Below are 8192 nucleotides of genomic sequence, written 5' to 3'. Positions count from 1 at the left end.
ATCATAAGTAAGACTCCATAATATTTGCAAAATGTACTGCAAAACATTAACTGGTAGACTATGACTGATAATACATTATTGAAACTTAATTACCTTTGAAATATTTTGCATTATTTTGATCTATTGACTTTTTCATGCACTAACAAGAATTGTATATCACCAAGGGTTATGCTGAGGTGTTTTATGTAATTTCAGTAAGCAACAATAAATAAATGAATAAATGTATTTTGTGATTCAGCATCATTGCTTCTTTTACTTATTCACTTATGTGTTTTTGCTTGTCTAGTAATTTGCAATGGTATCTCAGCCATTTGTTAAAATTAATGAGTTCTGTGAGCTGAAGTAGGAATATATTTTAATTCCATAGTGTATAGCTCTTCTTGTTGTATTATAAATCGCTGTGCCTGCTAGTAGCATGGTATTTCTTACAAACCAACAAGAATACTGACAATGGAATGAGAGAGACAGGAAATGCAAAGGAAATATAAATTACACAGTACTGCTCATGCCCTTCTTTACCACTCATGGTCTCCAAAGTAGGTTATGGGTTGTCTCCTTGTGACATTTAGCCTGATTGTGCTTTCAGTAAACTCCATGGCAAGATGCATATTCACTTAATGAGAAACAGCATTGAGTCTGCTGGAAATTAGAAAAAGATTTTAAACTCTCAGAGGAATGGAGTTTTGGAATCATCTTCCAAGTAAAGCAGCAATGGCAGAAAACCAGAATTGCTCTAAGGATGAACTGGATACATTTATGGAAGGAGTTATATGATAAGACAGGGAGTTCGGACTCAGCCATCAAGGTGGAACTATGTGTTTTCTTTTCCCCAGGTTGGGGGTATAGACGTAAACACTGTTGTAGTGTGGAAAGTGTAAGGTAATTCATAATTCAGGGCTTTTGCTGGTTGTCATTTGGAGCCAGGAAGGAGTTTTCCACTCATTAACACTACTGGGTCTAGGGTTTTTTTTGTAATCTTGTGTGGCTTTGGGATGCTTACCACAGCTAAGGCTGGGGCTCTTTATTTGGAGTGTATTTCTGCTCCTCAGTGGTTCCTAGCTACATGATCTTCTGCTCAGATCAGACCAAATACAGGATTTAGGATCACAAAGGTCCAGTTCAGGTAAGGGGACTAGATTTGATGGCCCAAAGGCCCCTTCTAGTTCTATATTCGTATATCCCCTGTTCTCAAGTCTTGTACTTGGCAGCAAAACAGCTCCCTGGACCTGAAAAAAACATTTCTTGGTAAAAGGGAAGTCCTTCTCGGTGCTGGAACATGATCTGTTGCCCTGTGGAAATGACATGCAGACAGTCACTTGACCCATGGGAGCTGTGTGGAACATTCTCCCTGTCAGCTGCTAAATACTAACAAACTTTTAGTGGGAATATATTAATTTTTTACAGATGGCATTAACATGGTCAAATTTGGTTAGCTTTTCATGGGGACAGTAAAAGAGAGATCCCTAATAAGAGACTGACTCCCCCCTGCCAGATTTCTAGACTCCTACTGCAATGCATAGTGGTGGTAAAGTGTCTAAAAGTATGGACAACTTTTCTGGGAAATTTGTAGAACTATGAAAATATAGTGTGACATGCACACACCTATTTAAGGTCACAGTCCTCCAGAGGGCTATAAAGTATGGCAAGGGTATATACTGCTGGTGTGCTGTAGGAGGAAGTATGAAGAGATCCCAGCCTGCTTTGAGGAAATCCCTGTCTCTGCAGGTTCCCAAGGACACTGATTGCAGAGGAAAATGTTGATTGGCTGCTTGCTCAGAGAGACAGCATGCCTGGACAGATCACATTTATCCTCCTATTATGGAATGAATCCTACTACCCATATGCCCTAAGGCTCCCAGTCTAGCAATATTAGTGGGTCATGTGTGTTGTATTCTTAACATCAGAGGCAAGTCATCTCACTGTTTCTTCAACAAGCTGATTCCACTCCTGTGTTGGCTGGTGTGCAGTGCCATGCATATCCATACAGGCACAACTGAGGCCCTGTATATCCAAGTTCTTGAGCTCTGCTCCCTGTTTGTGTCTACCAGTAAGCCCAGATAACTCTGATTTAGTTAGTCGATACAGTGCCTGTACCCTACCTTCTGCATGATGAGGACAACATACTCAGGGACCACTTACAGACTCTGTGCTGGTGCTTTCTTGCAAACAAAATGATCACTGACTGGTGAGAACACATCAACCCAATGACCTAGGATAACAAGCAGTGGCAGCAGAACTTCAGGATGTGTTGAATGGTCTTCACAGAGCTACCTGATGTGCTGGTCTCTACCCATGAGTGACAGAATCAGCATAAGGGCACCCCCCCCTGCCCCATGAAGAAATGTGGAAGCTTGCAAGCCCTGATAGCCTCTGGTACATTACCAACCAGTTCAGCATTGGCAAGTTCACAGTGGGAGAATCAGTTCAGGAGATGTTCTTGGCCATCCAGTGTATGCTGGCACCATTCTTTATCTTCCTCAGTAAACTGGGAGGTCAATGACTGAATAAAGGGCACTGTTGACCTTAGGGAGGTTTCGCAGATGAAGACTACTGGGCTCACATGCTGTTGCAACTGTTTTGGTTCACAGTTCACCTTACCCTGCCCCAAACCACATCTGATTGCCCAGTGCTGTGGCTGGCATACATGAACCTGGCGAGGTGCTAGAAGATGTGGCCCCCATTTTCAAAAAAAAAAAGGGAAGGAAAGAGGACCCAGGAAACTATAAGCCCGTTAGTCTTACCTCGGCCCTGGAAAAGCTCTTTGAGAAAATTTTCCAGGAGCAAATCTGCAAGGGACCAGCAGGGGAATTTGTGCTTAGGGGCAATCAACATGGGTTCATTAGAGGCAGGTCCTGTCAGACCAACCTGGTTGCCTTCTATGACTAGGTCACAAAATCTTTGGATGCAGGTGTTGCAGTGGACATAGTCTTTCTGGACTATGTGGCAAATCATTGTTTTAAGCTATCTTGGGGCAGTGCTGAAGCATATGAGAGAGCTTTGTGTGCTTTTGTACTGTGGAGCATATGGGCATGATGATGTGAGACCATGTCTCCCCTACCCTAGAGCAGTAGAGCTTGGCATGAGTTACAGAGCAGGCTCCTTGGAGCTATGGGTAGCTGGTAAGCAATGCATTCTGAGATACTGGAGGACTGGAACACATTCTCAAATGTTATATGTAACTATAGAGGCATTACATGTGCTGGAACAAAATGTAGCATTATGAAGAAGTTCCTGTTCACAACAGATACTATTTTGTGGTGGTTTTACCATTATTTTACTGCTACAGACTGCCTGAACCAGTGTACAGTCAATTTTTGTAATGCTACAAGGATGTATTAGGGCTACAAGCATAATGGCAGTCCATGGCCAAAACTGAATAGTTGTAAAAATACTCTATCCTCAATTAAATAGTTTATTTTTCCTTAATCTTATTGTTGAGACATTAAAACAATATTCCCTTTAATGCCCTCCACCTCAACCTGTACACCAAAAACTCATTAGTTTAACATGCAGCATGGAAAATGTTAGCCTTAAAGACGATACTGCGGTTGCTCAGGGATGCAGGGGGGCGGTCAGGAAGGCCAAGGCGGAGATGGAACTGGGACTAGCTTCCCGGATCAAGGACTACAAGAAGTCCTTTTTTAAATACATCGGAGGCAAAAAGAAGGTACTGGGTAACGTGGGGCCTGTGCAAGACACACTAGGAAATTTGGTTCTCGCACCAGCCGACAAAGCTAACCTATTTAACGACTGCTTTGCCTCCATTTTCCTGAGCAGGGACCGGATCAGCCCCCACACTGGGTCCCCCTCAGGCCCCAGGGGAGGTGCACCTAGGCCAAGGGTCAGTGAGGATCTAGTCAGGGAACTTCTGGAGGGACTGGATGTATTTAAATAAGCCGGTCCGGACGATCTCCACCCCACAGTGCTAAGGGAATTAGCTGAGGTCATTGCGGGACGTCTGGCACGGCTTTACAAGCACTTGCAGTGCTCTGGTGTGGTTCCAGAGGACTGGAAGAGGGCCAATGTGGTTCCCATCTTCAAAAAAGGGAGGGAGGAGGACCTGGGGAACTATAGGCCAGTTAGTCTTACCTCGATCCTGGGTAAGCTTTTTGAGAGAATTATTCTGGCACATCCACGAGGGGCCAGCAGGGGAGATTATGCCTAGGGGCAGCCAAAACGGGTTCATTAGAGGCAGGTCCTGTCAGACCAACCTGGTGGCCTTCTACGATCATGTCACCAAATCCTTAGATGCAGCGGTAGCAGTGGACATAGTCTTCCTGGACTTTTGGAAGGCCTTCGACACTGTCTCTCACCCTGTTCTCATTAAGAAACTGGGGGACTGTGGTGTTGACACCTACACAGTCAAATGGGTCACTAACCGGCTGGAGGGCCGCACCCAGAGAGTGGTGGTCGACGGGTCATTTTCAACCTGGAGGGATGTGGGCAGTGGGGTCCCACAGGGCTCAGTCCTTGGGCCCACACTGTCCAACATCTTCATCAGTGACTTGGACGAGCGGGTAAAAAGCACCCTGTTCAAATTTGCTGATGGCACTAAGATGTGGGGGGATGTGGGCATGCTAGAAGGGAGGAATAGGCTACAATCAGGTTACAGGAGTGGGCGGATGAGAATAGGATGGGATTCAACACCGACAAGTGCAAGGTGCTGCACCTAGGGAGGAAGAACCAGCAGCATACCTACAGACTGAGGAACTCCCCTCTCATCAGTGCAGAGGCAGAAAAGGATCCTGGAGTCATCATTGATGCCAAGATGAACATGAGCCGGCACTGTGGGGATGTAGTCAGGAAGGCCAACCGTACCTTGTCATGCATCCACAGATGCATCTCAAGCAGATTCAAGGAAGTGATACTCCCCCTCTATGCGGCACTGGTCAGGCCGCAGCTGGAGTACTGCATCCAGTTCTGGGCACCACACTTCAAGAGGGATGTGGACAGCATGGAGAGGGTCCAGGGGAGGGCCACTCGCATGATCAGGGGGCAGCAGGGCAGGCTCTACGAGAAGAGGCTACAGGACCTGAACCTGTTCAGCTTCCACAAGAGAAGGTTGAGGGAGGATCTAGTGGCCTGTTACAAACTAGTCAGAGAGGACCAGCAGGCACTGGGGGAGTCCCTGTTCCCCCGAGCACTGCCAGGAGTGCCTAGAAATAACGGTCACAAGCTGGCAGAGGGTAGATTCAGATTAGACATCAGGAGGCGCTACTTCACTGTCAGGGTGGCTAGGATCTGGAACCAACTTCCAAGAGAAGTGGTGCTGCCTCCTACCCTGGGGGTCTTTAAGAGGAGGCTTGACAATCACCTTGCTGGGGTCGTTTGACCCCAGTACTCTTTCCTGCCATGGCAGGGGGTCAGACTTGATGATTTGCTCAGGTCCCTTGTGACCCTATTAACTATGAAGCTATGAAACTTAGGTTTAGCTAAATTATAAGCACCTGACCACAGGGGCTTTCATAGTGTGCAGTCTGGTGAGACCTAAGAATGTCTTTTATTGAATAGCTTTTCTAATTCTATCCCAACTACAAAATTGGTCCAATACAAGATATCTGTCTAAGAAATCCTTGTCTCTTGCGTAAAAGTAGATATACATATCTGTATATCTATATTGAAGCTGCACTGCATTTACAAAAGGACTGAAAATAAAAAGGAATATTTCAATTGCAGTAACATGGAATTGGACATAGCACTAGGGATGTTTATGGACAAGGCTGCATCATTGCAGAAAATGGCATTGCATTTTACCAACTACAGATATAGTTCCTTTGTTTTTGTTTCATCTTTACCTACCTTTCAAGGTTTGTTTATGTAGAAAATTTGTATATCTACACCCAAAGGGGCTGGATGCATTCTCTAATTGCTAACGTAGATAGACTTTAGATATACATAGCCTCCATGTACCTGAACTGTGTCTAGTATATATAGCCTCCACGTACCCTAGTATCTTGAAATGCTGGCAGTGGCAGCTCCCGCCCTGGCTCCAGGTTCAACTCCGGGGTGGGCACCAGAGCTGCTGCTGCTGCAAATAATGCTGCTTGGCGAGGAGGAGGCCAGAACCACCATGTGTTTTATGGGCTAGGCTGGAGCAGGTCCAGGGGCAGACCCATGACTAAGAGTAAGCGGCAGTACAGGGGACCAGGTTAGGGAAACAGGGTCATTTGACAAACGGAAAGACTCCAACAGATACAGGCACTGCTGGGGAAGGGACAGGAAGGAATGGGGCATGGAGGGCAAGTGTTTGGGGTCAGGAGGGAGGGGGGAAGCTGCAGGGGGGGAAGGGGCAAGCATTAGGCTACTTGACTCCCCCACCACTTGACCCCCCCCCATCACCTGCCCCACTTCCACTGCTTTTCCTTATGCATGTGGGGAACAAATTCAAGAGGCCCCTCCAATAATTAGATTCTTTACATGGAAAATTGTAACAATTTTTTAAATTTCCCATGGCTAGAGGCTAACTATTGAGGGGTCATTTTACATTTTAAATCATTTTGGATTCAGGAAAATAAGGTCCTTTTCTATTACTCCCGTCCTCAAGGACACCTAGGTCTTCTTGTATAATATGTTGAATTCTCCCCTCTATTGAGAGTGTCTCACAACTTTGTGTCATCTGCCAGTTTCACTGGCACATTTCTACTTTTTTACTAAGTTTAGTAATGACAATATTAAATAAGGATTTGTCCCATGGCCAGTCCTTGAGAATCACCGGTAGTAATCTTCCTCCAGCCAATATTTCCACTTGTGACATAACCTATTGTTATCTTCTCTTAAGTCAGCTCCTTATTGCCTCACTCATTAATTCTCCTTTTATTAATTCCATCTTCTCCATCTTAACTAATAATTTCCCATGTGGCACCAAATAAAATGCCTTATTGAAGTCTAGATAGTGGAGATCTATTGCATTTCCTTTGTCTAGGGACAAAAAGAGTAAAAAACCAAGAAGCATTTGTAGCCTGACCTTGCAAAAAGTTGAGAGGGATGATTTTTGGGTAGAACTAGCTTTAAAGGCAGGCTTGGAATACTAAGAAAGTAAACTTTCTCTAGCTCTTTGATTTTTCCTAAGTTCAGGACTTTGTGCACATACTTTGTAAACAGACCGGGCTGTATTAAGGAACTTGCTGACTCCATCATTTCTTGTCCCATCAAAACCAAACAGAAAAACCTTATATTGGCTACTGTTTACATATAAGTTGATCACATATACAACATATAATCAAAATTGCATATAAAATACAAGCTACATCTTAGCTGTACATGCATTGATAAGGCTTAATGAAGTAGGGTTTCAATTGTAATACTTATACTAAAGCCTGGTTTCCCAGAATTTTCAGAGTAGTACAGTATTAGCATACCAGAGTGCTAATGAGTTTTTGAACTTAGCTGGTATGAAACATGAAAGGATGCTAGATAAGACAAAGAAGGAACAATTTATGTGCCAGAACCAATTAACAGTCTAGGTATGGAACCAAGAATCCTGGAAACCAGATCTTTTCCACAGTGTTATATCTTGCTTACTTGACACCTTCCAACAATCACAGATAAATTGTTTTGGGCCGGTTCTCTGGAGCCCCAGGACAAAGAAACCTTTTAAATGTTCTATGTTTTTTCCCCAGCTACATCAGTTAGGCTCTTAAACATTCAAAATAGGAACTGACTTGTAAAATAAGTAGATAGAAGACAACTAAGGAAAACTTCGTTGATGAGAAAGTTTAAAAGCAACTGGGTTTGTAGATCGGTTTTTCAACTACTGCAAATATGCTTGTGAGATCCTCTATCCTGTGTAAAGAGCTACTACTATTCACTGCTACCCATTTTTGACAAAATAGTTTCCACCCATTTTTCTGATTATAATTTTTCCCATATATTTTCATTGCATACCCCTCCTTCTTCTTTCTTTCATAAATCAACTAAGAGTTATTGCCTCATCTTCTCCCTGTGCTGTCCTTGTCTATCTCAACAGCCGGAAAATGCAGCTGCAAGCATAATCGGAAGCATTAAATCTTTCTGCAGAGAGACTAGGATCTCTCTGTACCATCTGACACAATATTCCATGATGAATCATCCTAGAAAACATATACAAATATTTCATTTCTGACAAAACAGTCAAGTTTTATGCAGCTCATAGCCTAGACTCTCCATCTGTCATGCTCAATAGACAAGGAAAGGTTTGGCCCTAGAAAGAAATC

This window comes from Crocodylus porosus, unplaced genomic scaffold (assembly GCF_001723895.1).
Source record: "Crocodylus porosus isolate Cpor-Errol unplaced genomic scaffold, CroPor_comp1, whole genome shotgun sequence".
NCBI classification, from domain to species: Eukaryota; Metazoa; Chordata; order Crocodylia; family Crocodylidae; genus Crocodylus; species Crocodylus porosus.
Note: the sequence above shows the minus strand (reverse complement) of the source record.